This window comes from Rutilus rutilus (assembly GCF_951802725.1).
Source record: "Rutilus rutilus genome assembly, chromosome: 13".
Classification (NCBI taxonomy): domain Eukaryota; kingdom Metazoa; phylum Chordata; class Actinopteri; order Cypriniformes; family Leuciscidae; genus Rutilus; species Rutilus rutilus.
Window position 1 is genome coordinate 15583784 of NC_140218.1, and position 16685 is coordinate 15600468.

General features: G+C 37.6%; 1 protein-coding gene and 1 long non-coding RNA gene across 2 annotated transcripts in view; one reads left to right on the top strand and one right to left on the bottom strand.

The window, feature by feature from the left end:
* plxna2 (plexin A2) overlaps window positions 1-16685 on the top strand; it is a 209356-nt gene that overhangs the window by 108106 nt on the left and 84565 nt on the right. The gene's annotated exons all lie outside the window — the stretch shown is intronic.
* On the bottom strand, window positions 490-2029 carry LOC311302711. The gene is made up of 4 exons (XR_014629656.1): window positions 1916-2029; window positions 1022-1054; window positions 817-875; window positions 490-629 (listed from the first exon to the last, which is right to left on the bottom strand). It is a non-coding gene; the product is annotated as an uncharacterized lncRNA (long non-coding RNA).

The following is a 16685-nucleotide window of genomic DNA, read 5'->3' on the forward strand; positions in this document are numbered from 1 at the left end:
GTTGATTTTCTACTATGAGAGGCCATATCAACGTGTGCCGCCACTGAAATGCATCTTTACAAAATTGGCCAGTTGGTAAATTAAAACCAAACCCTGTTGAAAGTATGACAAACATATCCTTTTCAATAAAGGGCCTGAGAGCATTTAGTTCTGCTTTGAAATAAAATTTAATCTACTTCATTCAATGCATTCACATTTCGCAATAGACGTTTCAAAATCATCATCACATAGCCTGCCCCAAAACAAAATAAATAGCTGTGATTGGACCGGCAGGTATTTGTCAGCATAACATGTGTAGAAACCCAGACTGATCTGCAGAGCGAAATTGAATGAGTTCGCGAGATCAGGATGGTCTCACCAGGTACCTCGTTTGTCAGCATTTTAGACCTCAAGACAATCATTGAGTTGGAAGCCTGAACTATAATGTGAATTACAAGATTAAATGTTATCTTTATAAAATACCTTTGAATGAACTCCAGCGTCGACGATCCAGCGGCAGGATACTCAAGGTTGAAGACGTAATAGCTGCTGAAGAAAGCAGCTACTCCGTTGTAAAAAGAAAGGGTGTGGGCCCATCACGACATGTCCCTCGATGGATACAAGCCATCCAGAGGGCTTCATCATGTCACCTGAAATGAACAGATACAACATTATGTGTTATGAGCACTTTGCGATCTGCTTAAGATACAAATGGTTATACAAATGTAATTCTTATTATAATTATAATTATTATTATTTATTGTGGTCTTGTAGATTTCTAGAATGAAAACAAAATAATGAGTTAGAAATGTCGATACTAGATCAAAGTAACATTACCTTGAATGATCAAGCAGGGGCTGCTGGGGAGTTCTGCAGTATTGACCAGTGGCACATGGCTCTAACATAGTTAACACACAATAGCATGGATTTAGGATAAAGGATAAATATTGTTCATTGGTCAGAGGTAGTAAATCATGCAAGGTAAATGTTGATAGTGTAATCACTCATTTTGCATTTTAAATATTTGAATAAAAAATCTTACATCAACTTCAAGCATCAAACTCTCTCTGATGACCTGGAAAGAAAAGAAAAGAAAAAGGAGAAATTACACAAATGCAACCAACAATAAGAATTTCAGTTTGAATGCAGATTATGATCATTGTAATTTAATTTTATCCTCAAAAATGATAGTGGTATATATAGCTATAGTGTTTTTTTCTGTAGCACTTTGAGATTGCTCACTCAATGTAAAGTGCATTTACAACTTTTACAATTATTATTCATTCATATCAGGACAAGTGGGAAACCCTAGTGTTAAAACCCTCCCGTTGTCGAACACGACCGCGTTCCAGGCAACCTGTAACCCGTGTTTTTCCAACTCGTAACTGGGAGTACATTGATCTAGTACGAGTTCACGGGTGGGAAGTCACGGGTTTGACTGCCGTTCCAGTGCACTTTCACGGGTATAAGGTTGGAAAAACACGGGTTACAGGTTGCCTGGAACGCAGTTAGCTCAGTCATGTTTTAACTAGGATATCCGCTGGAAAAATATTTTTTCATGGACCGTTTGGTTTGAATCAGTTATTAAAGTTAAACAGCTAACGGTTAGCCCTGCTAATCTATGATAACCTTGACTAATTACAGAAATGTGCACACATAAATAGTAATGTTTGTCCCATCATTGGTTTTATAAACTTTACAAACACCAGATTTGTCTAAACGGTGCTGTGACATGAAAAATTAACTTATAGCTAAACTCTCGTCATTACTAACATTACTACTATTAGCAAATGCTGTGAGAGAACGTTCAACAATTCCGGGCACTTGCTAACAAAATGTGAACTGTGTCATGCGATAAACGTTTATTTGAAAGTAAATATTATTATCATATTAAAATAACATGGGTGTAAGTGCTGCAAACATGCATGCTGCTCACCTTCTCCATTCAGCCCGAAAATTCAGAAGAGGGACACGACCGCGCCTTTTCAGTTCAAATTCAAAACAGTTCGGTTATGTCATGTGACTTCCCAGGGCATATTTCAATACAATATTTCACTGTAATAATACTGTTTAATGCTGTGAAATCCTTATTTTTTTCCACTGTGTTGCTGTGATATTACAGACCTTGTTGTGATATAACAGCAGGTTTTTGATTGCAGTATTTTACTGTAAAATAAGAGTTAAATGCTGTAAAATCCAAGGATACTGTTGTTTTTACAGGTATTCATTGGGATATTACAGGGAAACTTAATTACAACAAGTTACTGTAAAATAATACTGTTAATTATTGTGAAATGCTGGTAATTTTTAACAGTGTGGGATCTGGATTTAATACTAGCCACTATTGTGTTTTATTAAAACCTCTCCATCTTTGTTCTACACAATCAATGGGAATCACATCAATGAAATTACTGGTGACTGCATTAGATAACGTGTTTGATTCCTAAAGTATTGTTCTGCGTCTGAATGTGGTGTGTTGCAGATGGAGGAGGGTAATCACATTTGTAGCTCTCATCAGTTAGCTTATCTGACAGTTGGGTTTTGACCAGGACCATGAGCTAATGCCCCCTACATAGAGAAAGTTCAAGACCTGTTCACATTGCCTGGCACATTGTAGAGGAGGTGTCAGGGGCTAATTGACAGGCTGACGGACAGACAGGTTACAGGGCTTTACCGGCGTCTCCCAGAGGGGGCTCCAGGCCCTCCCGACAGCTGCGCCCGGGCGCTGCGCTCCACGAAGAGGCAAACGTAGGCCGCCTGTGCACCTTCCTCTCATTAGTGTCACAGTATGTGGATACTACTGTTGTCAGGTGAGGTGGTGTGGATCACTATTTTGTCAGCTCTGACAGAGATTTTGTACATATGCCTGTGCGAGTCATGGTGGAATAATGTGGCAAACACACACACACACACACATGCGGCCCCTCTCCTCACCAGCCCCGGTGAGAGGATTTCAGTCATACATTATTGATGTACTCACTCTCTATCGACTGGCTGCAGTTTCCAGCTCCGTATCTCAGGTCCAGTCTACCTCTCTATTATTTCACTCCTCCTTTGTCTCTCTCGCTGTCTGTCTCGCTAACCCTTTTAAAGCCTGCATGCATTTCCCATAAACTCTACCCCAGTTCACTGAAAGTGCGTACATTTTTTGTGTGCTATCTGAATTTTTACAACTGCTGTTAGCAAAATATGAAATGCATCAAATGGGATAATTCAACCCAAAATGAAATTGTCATCATTTACTCATTCTTATGTTGTAAAAAACATGTGACTTTCTTCTGTGGGATGAAAAGATGTTGTTTGAAAAGTGTCTTCTTTTTCTCATACAATAAAAGTGTTGGTTTTGACCCCATTGACTTTCACTGCGTAAACAAAAACTCTTAAAAATATTTTTGTGTAAGGTTGCAGAGGTCAACATAAGGTTGGATAAATTATGACTGAATGTTAATTTTTGGATGAACTATCCCTTTAATAAAAGTGTTTTGTCTTTATAAATTGTTTTGTGTAAATTGCAAGTTGTGACTGAAGTAAGCTAAATGCTAACAAGCTAAACCTTTAGCATTTTAATCATGGTTATTTAGTTAAAAAGTTTGTTACCTGAGTTGTAAAGCTATTTCATAAATCATATTTTTAGGAGGTTTTTACTGAGCAACTAAGCATGAGCTCTGTGACGTCGGCTTTCCGATGTGCATTTACAGTAGGAACACGTCCCTCACAGAAGTTGTGTCTGTACATTGAATGAGATTTAACATGGTAGAGGCTTGCAGAAGCTTTTTATAGCAGTCTTGCATAGCCCCATGGTGCTAAAGCGTCGAGATGCTTCAGTCGAGCTAAATCTACACGTTCAGGCCAAATCCGTTACACAAATAGCTCTGATGGGAAAGAAACGGTTCGCTGAGGAGGCTCAAAGCTCTGTTCAAACACGGAGGTTAAGAGCCTTCACATTTCATCTAAAACACAATCAGACAGGATGCATCACTCAGAAATAACCATTGATTTTTGGCTAACAACTCTCTAATGCTTTTTGAAATCCGCTGTGTTCTGGAAATAGTCTAAAGCTAAGCTAATACTAATACTGTTGCATTGTAATATTGTTAGCTAGCTAGCTGTGAGGTTATCTCATTTTGATTTATGTGTATTATTCTGTCGGACAGTAAAAAGTCCATATGACATTTAAGTTCGGAGTGGAGAGGGATTTCAAAGGTCACCCCATGAGCACACATGCTGCGCTTTTGCCTTTAATATAGTTCCTAATCAGTTGTGCTATTCTGCTGTGTCTATATTTTAACCGTAAAACATGTTTCTTACATTTACTGATGAAAATGTTAGTGCCTGTCCACACAGAACTCGCAGCCATGATGCTAGATTGCTTTGGCTGCTTGTTAGCGCATTGCTATGCTAATCTGAAGGATTCTTAGCATGCTGCTAAGGGCATTATGAGTGATTGCTAGGTGGTAGAGCACTATAGAGTGCAACAGTCGGGTTCTAAAAGTAAAAATCCCATTCATTGTCTCCATAGAAGGCTTGATTTTAAACAAACTTCTAAATCTCTAAAGACAGACCCACTGTGAGGTTGATAATTGATGGTATATAATATTGTTGAAGCCATCAGCCTGCATTAGTTTCACTTATTTTTTTTAAATAATCATGTTCAACAGCAGAAATCCTGATGAAAAACTACATAAACCATGATTATGCAAAAAAAATCTCCACTAATCATGAGAATTGCGTCAAGCAAATCACGCCAAAAAAAACAGTTCTTGATGAGTGCCTAAAATATAAATATATTTATCTTTCAAAATTATTAGCTTTATATTTATCCATTGTTTTTAATTAGATTGTCACTCGCAGTGCTTCATGTTATTGTAATTATTTACCATCAAGTCTTGTACCTGTCTTCTTGTATGATTTTCAATTAACTCTAATGTTGTGATTTAGTTTAGTTCATGGCTTCTAACACTTAAAGACTTTAAAATCCATATGGGAAAAAATACTTCTGAAACCAAGATTGCTGAAAAACTGGGTGGGCGCTATGGCACTCTATTTAGAAAAGCTCATGTTACCTAGATATGACTTAGATCCCTCTATTAACAAAGTTAGCTTAGCTAGTAGAGTAGGGTGACCATATTCCAGGACATGTCCGGCCGGGATTTCGAGATCGCCCAAAATATCCGGGATACGGCTTTTGCTTTCTCGTCGCCATTCATTTTGTTTACATGCACACCTTTTGATTCAGTAGTACTGAATTAATTCCGATTGGTGAATCTGAATGTAGTGTTTACATGAACGCTAAACAAGTGATCGGTTGATGTGCGTTTTAGCATTGCTAAGAAAATTCCTGTGTTTTCGTCTCGATCAGGATCCGTGCGAAGCAGAATGCATGACCTGCAAAGCTGGCACGTATGTGTCAGTGTCAAATAACGTAATAATGTAAACATAATGAATGGTGACTATAGAAAGCAAAAGCCGAATCCCGGCCATTTTGGGCGATCTCGAAATCCTGGCCAGACATGTCCTGGTTAAACAGGACGTATGGTCACCCTACTGTAAGTAGAGTATACTGCTAGCAATGTGAACATCATGGGTTCAGTTCTCAAGTCTTTTCTCAAAATTCTTTGTCAGTTTTATTGTGTGCCAGGTTAAAAATTGTAAGTCCAATCACTTAGAAAAGTAATATTAGCCTACACATCTCTTTGATAAACCATACAAGTTAAGGTACAGTATCATTCTCATTCATCAACACTAAAAATGAGCAGTGGTAATAGTGAAGCTTGCTTTAGCCATTGTCTTCGTGTACTTTGATGAACTTATCTACTCTCTCTCGCTCGCTCACTCTATCACGCCATCTTTCTCCTACAGAACGTTGGAGTCTTGCTGAGAGGCCTCTTCGCGCAATCAAGAATGCTTTGATTGAGTTTTCAACCCACACACACACACACATGCGTTTGTGAGTGTTAGTGAGATGTCAGTGAAAAGGACTAGAAGAGTTGTGCAAACAAAGCAATTGTGCATGTGTGTGTGTGTAGTAACTTAGACTTCACACGTGTGAATGTTTTATTGCGCTGCAGTTCGAGTGGGTTTGCTGAATATATAATATGTGTCTGGCAGGTTTGGCTGGTTAGCACGACCCTGTTAGCCCCCATGTCCTCAATGTGGCTGCAAAAACCATCTTTCTTCATTGATTTGTGTGTTTATCTGTGCAGATGTGTGTGTTGGTTGGTATCTCTGCTGGGATTAGAGGGGTCAGATTAGGCCGCTCGACTCCACAGAGACATTGCGCAGGACGGATAAGAGTCAGTCAATTGGTGTCCTCAGCTTAGCCAAGCATGAATTTATCACCAGAGAATTTGTGCTTAAGACTGAGGTGTGTGTTTGACTTGACTTTGTGTAAATTGAGTGTCTAAATGTAAAAAGACCCCAAATTTGAGTTAATAGCTTTTATTACCTGTTGGTTAGCTTTTACATTTGCTATATACACTAGTGCACCGCTAAACGTTGATCAAATTAATATAATTCTCTTTTAGCATATGTAAGACTTTTTTATGTTTTTGAACAGAAGTCTCTTATGGTCTCTTATGATACAGTACAAAAATACAGTTGCTGCTCAAGAAACATGTATTATCAATGTTGAAAACAGTGCCACTATTATTACTATTATTAGGGGTTCAAGCATGAAATGCTGAAACCCTATTGTAATTGTAAGGATTCGTAAAACGCATCGTGCAGGCCAAACCGTAAGGCCTAGAGACTTGAAACCTGGCCAGATGGTAGGCCTCAATTTGGGGACAACCTATCAGAGTATGACCCCGATTGGCCCATAGGTGGCGCTACAGCAACCACAAGTACAAAATCGCTCATAACTCTTAGACCGTTTGACCTGTCTTACACCACTGTGATCCCTGGCTCAAGGCGGACAAAATGGCTATCTCCAATTTCGATTTAGGCAGGACAATTTTTCTGCTATGTCGAATTTTGTCCAAAACCTACTTTTGCGAACTAGTCCCTGGTTTTTGCCCGATCGGAACCAAACCAGTCTAGGACAATTCTCTGGACTCTCTAGATCAATAGGAAAAATGTTCTGCTATGTCGAATTTTGTCCAAAACCTACTTTTGCGAACTAGCAAAAGCTTAAAAGCTTGCTAAATAAAACTTAATGTCTTTTGATGCTTATGTGCTTAAAGGCCTTAAATGCTTGAACCCCGCTAAATGCTGCTTGCTGCTTTAATTATTATTATGTTTGCAGAATAAAAAAATAAAAAAAAATTCAGGAATCTTTGATGAATAGAAAGTTCAAAAGAGCAGCATTTATTTGTTTTAACATTTTAATTGTCTTTACTCTCACTTTTGATCAATTTAATGCATCTTTATAATTCATTTAAAAAAATGGTTCTGCCCGCAGAAGTCCTCTAATAATACAGAGCAAAAACATTGATGATGTCATCCTGCTCCACAGAATTTTGTCAAATCGGATATGATATGTCTCGCAACAAAAATACTGTCTCAAAAATAAAACGTTGTGGAAGCTTTTCATGGTCTTTAATTACGAAAGTGTTTATGTTAATTTCCTGTGCGTATTTAAGGAAAATGTATGATTTATGCGTGTAGGTGGATAATGAATCACACATACACACATGAACATGCTGGTTTTCTCTGATTTTCCATGAGCGCCGATGGATTTATGTGTCAGTGAGATTATTTCACTGTGTGTGTGTGTCAGAGGGGACTTGATCGATGGATCTCATTGCTGTGGGTGCAGTGCTCAGTATCTCACATTAAAAATGAATGTGTGAGTGTGTGTATGTGTGTAGGTGGCAGCGTGTCCCAGAGGTACCAGCTGTTTACGGCTCACTCCAGGAGAGGGGTAGGGGGTCAATGCCTGGACTGGTCTCTATGGCAACCGAGATGTGGATTTCATGAACCTTTTGAGTGTGCATGTGTTTGTACGGGAACATCTGGATACAGTATTTGTACATGAGAGGCTTCTGGATTTCTTTAGTTTCAGCTCAGATGGAAAGCCCACCCTCCGTGGACCTTCTGTTCTGTACTGCACACAAAATTATGAGCTTTCATACCAAAAAAAAAGGGAGTCAGTGTGTGTAGGTTTTAATTAGTCTGTGTTTATTTTGATTAAGTCATATTTAGTTCCAAAGCTGCAGGAATGAGGCTTTTGTATTGAGAGATATTCAAGAGTTTCATTTTAGTCATTGGATGTTTACACTACAGTTTAAAAGTTTGGGGTTGGTAAGATGTTTTTTATGTTACCAAGGCTACATTTGTCTAAATAAAAATACAGTAAAAGATTTTTAAAAAAGATATCCTAGATATTTCCATTATATTAATCTTTTCAGACGTGTCCCGACAATAAACACTCTCTCTTTTGTATAAAATCCATTGGAACTTATAACATCATGCCAAAAACAAAAAAAAGGTCACTAATGCATATTGTTCCGACAGTTTTTTCCTGCCTATCAGCAGTTCTTGGCCAGAACAAGCTGTAATGTTGATCAGACTGTTCTGTATGCTGATAATCAAGTCTAGCTACACAAGAACAGGATTTCCTTTACCCTCAGTTTACCCTCATATACTTTCAGTCTGCTTCTAACCCCTCTCTACATTCTTCTCTCCATGTTTCTACTCTTAATCATTTACCTCAGACCCTTCATCTCTCTTTCATTCTACATCACTCTCTCCATTCGTCAGACAGGTGCATGTGACAGCGAGGGTGTTCTTAGGACTATTGAAAAGAGAACTAATGAACTTATTGCTCATACTGTAGATCCCGAGCACAGGTCTAAGATCAGCCGTTGGGTTGTAATCATAACGTCTGGGGTCTGGATTACAGCAGCTGAGGTTCTTTAGAGGTTACAAGCTTGACTTGGAAGAGTGTTGCTTTTGAATAAGACAAGAATTCGGTGCCAACTGTCTTCTTTTCTTCTAAATGTCTTGTCTCCAGGCGATTCTTGGCCAGCTTCAGAGCGAGTGGAAAATATCGTATTCAAGCCAGATATAGATTAGCAGATAGCATCCTGGAAGCATTTTAAGCTGTGGAAGAATTACCGAGCTCAAGAGGAAATTAGGAGTTGGCGCGGACCCTGTCCTACCATGAGTTTGGGCTGAACCCAGAATTCCTCACTAATCTAACTACAGTTGTCTTTTAAGCCAATTGGCTGTTATTAATACTTTAAGTTCACAAGTGCAAGTGGAGATTAATGGCGTTTGTGGTGCATTCGAAGGTTTTTTCGAGGATTTTGTTTTAAGGTTGTGAGACCACTTCTTTGAAAGTTTTATTTATTTTTTAGAATGTTCTCATCATTTGGCATCATTTTTTGGATTGCTTGTGCCACTTTGGAAGTAAAATAGCCAATATACACTGTAAACCCTAATAAGTTGAGACTACTCAAATAATTTGAGGAAAGTGGTTGCGTAAGTTTATTTGAGTAGTGGGGAAATTTTAACTCAATTCATTGAGTTGACCTAATGTGGTCTTCTCATTGAATTAACTTAAATGTTTAAGTAAAGATAACTTAAAAGGCAAATGGATTAAACTCAAACTTGCCAGTTTAAATTTTGTTGTTTACTTATTATTAAAATTATAAATCAGTAAACAAAGTTTGTTTTTTCACATCAACAGCTTTATTAGGGTTACATTACATATCTTAACTTCTATAATGCATACTGTCTGAACATCGTATATTAACATTTAATCAGTAAAAAATACAATTACAGCATGCACGTGCAGATACAAACATCAGATAAATGCTGTATAAACCCATCATATTTTCTCATATATATAATTATTTTCATAATCTTTTGCAATTTTAAGTTTTTATATATATATACATACTTTATAAGATAAGATATGGCACCATAAGTGACCGCTGGGCATATATTTCTATGCAGAAACTGTGTACAAATGTTTGCAAATATTTACATTGAGGCATTTTGCCAACAGGTCAATTGCAAGTAAACACCCAGAAACTGAAGCATAAATCGAACACCACCACATGTTAGAGGTCAACTTGCACGCCTTTTAGTCATCCAAAAGATAATCTGAGCAAGAAAAGGCAACTTGAATAGTTAATGTGGATAAGTACCTTTAACAGAATGATCTTTATGTTGCTTGATAGCTGATAGCAATTTGCTAAAAGACTATTTAACACCACAGTAAAATAGTTATTAATATTAATAAATGTAATCATTTTTTGAACATTGCTGCCTTTTATCAGTTTGCTGTTGCCACTACTTGCATCATGCCTACCAACATCCCTTTACTGTGGTGAATTCACTGTAACGCATGATCTTGCTTACTACTTTATATTTTGTTCTACTGCAAACTAATCAAAGTGAAAATCTATCCAAATGAAAACCACGTTTTTATGTTCTGTGGTTAAACTCAAGTTTTAATGAGAAAACATTCACACACAATCACAAGCTCCTCTCAGTGGGAGAACAGGCTTCATTGTGCTTCCCGCTGTGTTGACTGACTAAAGCATGTGCTGGTCAACAGCTGCTCCAGTTGCCTGCCCGCAACCCCCATAACACCTTTATCCCTCTCACTCTTTCTGTCTGAAAGTCTCGCTGTGTCCATCTTCTCCTTTGACATGGTCCTGCCAAGTGTGCAGGCGAGGACGCGCACCTGCGGCAGCTGTGTCACCCTGCAGTTCAGCTGTCCCCTCTCTGATCCCTCCGTCAGCAGATCTTCCTTACGTGGTTAGCATCACTAGTACTATTGTTCATACTAGGGTTACAGGGATAGTTCACTCACAAAATGAAAATCCTGTCATAATTTACTCATGTTGTTCCAAACATGTTGTTCTTTTTTCTGTGGAACACAAAAGAAGATATTTTGAAAAAGGTATATTTCTCTTTTTTTTTTTTTTTATATATATAATGAAATTCATTCAAAAAATTTTTTATTTGGGGCTGGGATTCTTGTCATTCTTGTCTGTTTGTGCTACAGACAAAAATAATACATTCAATTGTGCAAAAAATGTTTCATGAATTATTTTCAAAAAAAAACTTTACAACATGTAAGCCTATATAATAATTGTTCTTAATTTTTCTGACTTGATAAAAAATCTGCCTAGTGTCTTCATTCAAATGAGACCACAGTTACGCTTGCAGTCCAGAGGCTTCATGAATTGTATCTATTTTAGTTTGGATATGCCATTTCTAGGGTATAGGTTTAAAAGGGGTATACCGTTAACCCTCTGGGGTCTGAGCTGTTTTCTGGGCCCTGGAGGTGTTCTGACATGCTCTGACATTTGTGCTTATTTCTGTTACTTGTGACATTTTCATGGCTAAAGTCTAATTACACTGTATTCAGCACAAACTCTGCTACAATAATATATCAACAGCATGTGTGTAAAAGTTTGTAGTTTTGAGATAATGACATTTATGCGTGGTTTGTGAAAATACAAAAAAAAATTCTCACTGAAATAAGGTCATGAAACCCATACTTATTATTTCTTCACAAGACTTTTGAAAATTGTATGACGTAGCCTAGAATATTTGCTCTAAAACTATGTGAAAATCACCCTGACTGCTCATTCAGAGAAGACAATATATTGATTTAAAATTTTTACGACGTGTTTTGTGTGAAAAAGCAATATGCGAAGGGGCGGATCATCTCATTAATATGTAAGGCTTTTTACACCTGAGAAAGACAAAGACACTCCCTAATGGCCCTATTAGGAGCTTATCAGGGCCCATCATTCTGACCAACCTTGCACAAAGAATGAGGAGATTAAAAAAAGAATGGCTTTTAAAATTGTTTGGATTTATTTACAACATAATCCAAAGATACACAAAAAAAAAAAAACACTTATTGATAACAATGATCCAAAGAAAGAGACCTTTGTGCCATTCCTAAAAACATTGTACATACCTTTCATTTCCAAGGTGTTTGATTTTCACTTTACCATGTTCATGTACAGAGACATGTACTGTGAATGTTGAAGTCAGCAGGACTCAGTGGCATCTGGGCCCTGAAAAAAAAAAAAAAAAAAAAGTGAACATACTGATATCAAGAGAAAGGCCTGCACGATTTTGGGAATACATTTGAGATTTTTCTGGTTAAAATTGCTTTTTAAAATTCACAGAATACACACACACACTCACACAAATGTTTCCAACAATATATTATATAATGAACACAGGTTTGTTGTGCCTTGTAGGTATAGACTATGCGCAGTGCTGCATAAAATAATAACAATATAGCAGCCTATATACATTTTCAAAAAGATTTCAGTAACAACTAAGCTAGAGAAAAATATATTGATTATCATGTTACTTCAAATGTTTCCATTCGTTATGATGATATGAAATGAGATAATAGTAAAACATGAAGCCGTTTGGAGCGTTTTGCTTTTCCAAAATATGATGCATTCAAACGCGATCGCGATAAAAAATATGATACATTCAAACGCGATCGCGCTCAAATATAAAACATTATGGTTAGGCCTACCATATACATATCTACGTTTGAGCAGATATCCACAAACACAGTAACAGTAAACACGGGTCTAAATATTATAATATTCACCATATATCTAGCAACAGTTCAACTGCAATGTGAAATTTATGCAACAATAACAAACTAATATGTAAGAATTTCTTACCTTATCTTTCTTGTCTTGAAATCGCATTCTTCTTCTGGGGTAAAGCCAATGTAAACTCACGTCTTTCAAACTCGACGAAAAGCAGAGACTGATGAAGTGTTTTGTTTTTGAGGTAACGAGCGCGTTCGCGTTCCATGTGGAGATTTGCATGTGAATATCTTTTGCGCGAGTAGGCGTGGCCAAATTAACTGTAATGAGCAAGCGTTTGAGAAGCTGGACATCTTGTTGGTTTTATACAAATTACTTAAACAGAAAATATTTGTTTTCAGTTTGAATCCGATCATTTAAAAGTACACACTTAAATGTGTATAAAGGTATATGGCTCATAAATGTGTGACAAGTATTCGCTGAGTTTTGTTTCAGTTTATAGACGTGCTCAAGAAAAAAAAAGTTCACCGCGACGGAGAGGCAGAACGCACACCCTGTTTATTTTCTTTATTTTTCAAAAGCACAATGTTTTGATTTGATTGTAAGTGGACACATACAAAAGTAGAAATATCACAGATTCTTTTTTTATATTTATTTTTTCTGTATGACCATAAATGACGGAGTAATTTAAGTTTAAAGTGCTACAATGTAAAAAAAGTCCAGCAAAACGCGGGGGCGCGTTTGCCGACCTCAGAGGGTTAAAGGCACACTATGCAGTTAAAAATTTTCTCAAACAGCGACTCTAGATGGAGTACTTGTATTTAACGTTACTGTCGTAAATACCACTCACGCAGAGCCCTCTCTGCACTCTTCCGACCGCGCTTTCTTCGTTGACTCTGCCATGATTCACGTCTGAAATGCGTGCTAGTGTCTCCATAGAGGCTGCTTCATATGTTGTTGATGTATGTGACGTTGTGCCGTAAAGCAAGTCATGATTCTCGCGAGATTTGTCGGGGTGCCACCTCTCAAACTTGCATTGCTGGTTTTGCCAGTAGCTTCCCCCCACCCTATCGGGAACATTCGCCCTACTACGAGTTCGTTTACCATTGAAATGATTTTGAAGCTGTTATATTAAGGTACAAATCTTGCATAGTGTGCCTTTAACAGGTTAAAGGGATACTCCATTTTAAAATGAAAATTCTGTCATCATATACTCACCCTCATGTTGTTTCAAACCTGTATGAATTTCTTTCTTCTGCTGAACAGAAAGGAAGATATTTAGAAGAATATCAGTAACCAGACAGTTTCTGGTCTCATTGACTTCCATAGTAGGAAAAAAAATATACTATGGAAGTCAATGAGACCAGAAACTGTCTGGTTACTGATATTCTTCTAAATATCTTCCTTTCTGTTCAGCAGAAGAAAGAAATTCATAAAGGATTGAAACAACATGAGGGTGAGTATATGATGACAGAATTTTCATTTTAAAGTGGAGTATCCCTTTAAAACTGCATATAGCCTATATAAAACATATACAATACCGGTCCCAAAAAAGTTTGGAAACATTACTATTTTTTTAGGTTTTTGAAAGAAGTCTCTTATGCTCAACATTGCTGCATTTATTTGATCAAAAATACAGAAGGAAAAAAAAAACATTTCTATTCTAAACAAATGCTGTTATTTAAAAAAAATGTAAAGACAAAAAGTATCACTGGTTATAAAAAACAAAATAATGCACAACTGTTCCAATATTGATAATAAATCAGCATATCAGAATGATCTAAAGTATATTAAAATAGAAAACCATTATTTTAAATTGTAATAATATTTTATTTCACAGTATTACTGTTTTTTCTTTTCAAAGCAATCAGACCTAGATTTTTGTCTGACTACTGATAAAAAATGGTGAAATAAAAACCCCCATAGACTTACATTGAAGGAGGAACCCAAGACATATCCAGAGGCCAGAATATCAGAGACTTTGTGGTGGGCTCTTTTAAATACTTAAAAATACCCCAAATGCCCTAGCAACCACCTAGAGCACCTTAGCAACTGCATAGTAATGCCCTGGCAGCTATTCAAAACACTATCGCATTGTGGAGGGTTTGTACTTCTGACATTTTCTTCATACAATACAGAAAGTTTTTCTATCTCAGTGTTACTCCAGAATAGGCATTTAGTGACCATTGGAATCAAGCCAGCATCATCTGGTATCTGTGAGTCTAATGTTGTTGGATTGTTGGTCTTGCTCTAAGTCAGTGTTGTGTAACATTGAGACTTATTGCCCATGTTGAACCAGCGTTGTATGGCGGTTGTTGCTTTGTGAGCGGAGCCCCTGGTGGGCTTGTTTGTCATCAGGCTGGGCGGCAGCGCTGATGTGCTGGACTCATTACTTTTGACCACCTGTTTGTCCTGGGGCAACGAGTGAGTGAAAAATAAAGAGAAATGAGGGAGGGGGAGCTGGGTGAAAATGAAAAAGGGAACAGGACGGATCCTTGTGGGACACCTCTCGGTTTTTGCCATGAAGTCACACCGTATGTATAAACACAACTGTGCATGTGTGTGTGCGATCACAGCCATGTGTCGGTGGAAACAACGCTGTTAGCGGGAGGTTGAATGAGTGTCTTTGTTGTGGAGCTGTGTGTCGCAGGGACAGGTGGATGGCCACCCCCTTCAGACCCCGCCGCTCACACATTAATGACATTTAACACGGCCATACAGCGCGCACACACACGCGCAGCGGGGACCCTGCGTGTTTCTCCACCCCTCTCACTAAACACACACTGTGTGCCCACTCATCCATCTTAAAACTGTCTCTCACTTCATCCTACCCTTTGACCCCATCACGAATGTCAGAATAAAGAAAACACAAGGACTAACCGTCAAAAAACTTGATGCTCTGCCCAAATTCTGAACAGTAACCGGCACAGTCTTATTCGTCAAACAAATTTTGTTCTTGTATTACATTTGTCTAAATAAAATGTAAAATAAAATGAGGCTTTGGTTTGGTTATTCCTCTGCACCACACCTGACCACATAAAACCATCCATTCATTTCAGTCAGATATGTCGCTAAGCAAAATGGAAAGAAAAAATGCTGTTCGTCCCAAAATCCTCAATGATTTCACACTCTCCTGTCCTGTTTGTGTGTGTTAATAGGATGCAGGTGCACCCTAAAAAAAATCCCCTCGGTGACAAGGGAGGACATCACAGACTCCAGCGCTGGCAATGAAAGCAAATCCCTGAAAATACATCAATAGATAAAAGAGATATTACAGGCGCAGGCACAAATCACAGAGCTGTGGCCCGGTCATCACAGCGACGCTATCCCAGCATGCCAAGTGGGCAGCAGAAGGCTGTGTGAGTGGAGTGGAGAGGGGCATTGTGGGTCAGCAGGCAAAGCAAAGCAAAGCTGGAGTCTGTTGCAGTGGGCATGTGTGAGTGTGTATCTGGTTAGCACTCATCTCTGAGGTATTACGGGTGCGTTTGATTGTCTAGGTGTGTGTGTATGAGAGCAAATGTTTATCAGAGACGCGCTGCTTGTTGGGTTTTGAGGAGTGAAACGTTTGTTTTTTAATGGTCTTTGAGTTGAGTCTCGCTCTAGAGGCAAACTTGACACGATCACTTTTATGTGTGTGTACAGTATGTGTGTCTTCATTTGTGAAACAATTTATAATTGAACTAAATATTTCTTTTTTAATGTTTCAAAGAATGTTTTTATATTTTAATGTTTTATTTTATATATTATTATTATTATTTTAAACAACATTTAAAACAATTCATAATAATAATATTTTTTTGTTGTTTTAATTTATTATTATAATTGTGTTGTTGTTGTTGTTCACTGTAAAAAGTGAACAGTTGGATCAACTTAAAAAAATTACTTCAATTGGTAACACCTAAAGAAATTAAGTTTTCTCAACTTAATTATCACGTTTTTCACGATAAAACGTGATAATTTAAGTTGAGAAAACTTAATTTCTTTAGGTGTTACCAATTGAAGTAATTTTTTTAAGTTGATCCAACTGTTCACTTTTTACAGTGTTGTTGTTCTTGTAGTATATTATTATTATTGTGCAAGTGCAGAAATATTTCTGTTATGGTTAGCATTTTGGTATGTGTCACCATTCAGTTCAGTTTAGTATCGTTTCAATGGACTTTTCAGTTTTCCGTGACCGTTATGCCTACATCTGTGTATATTTGCCCTTGCCTGTTTGGA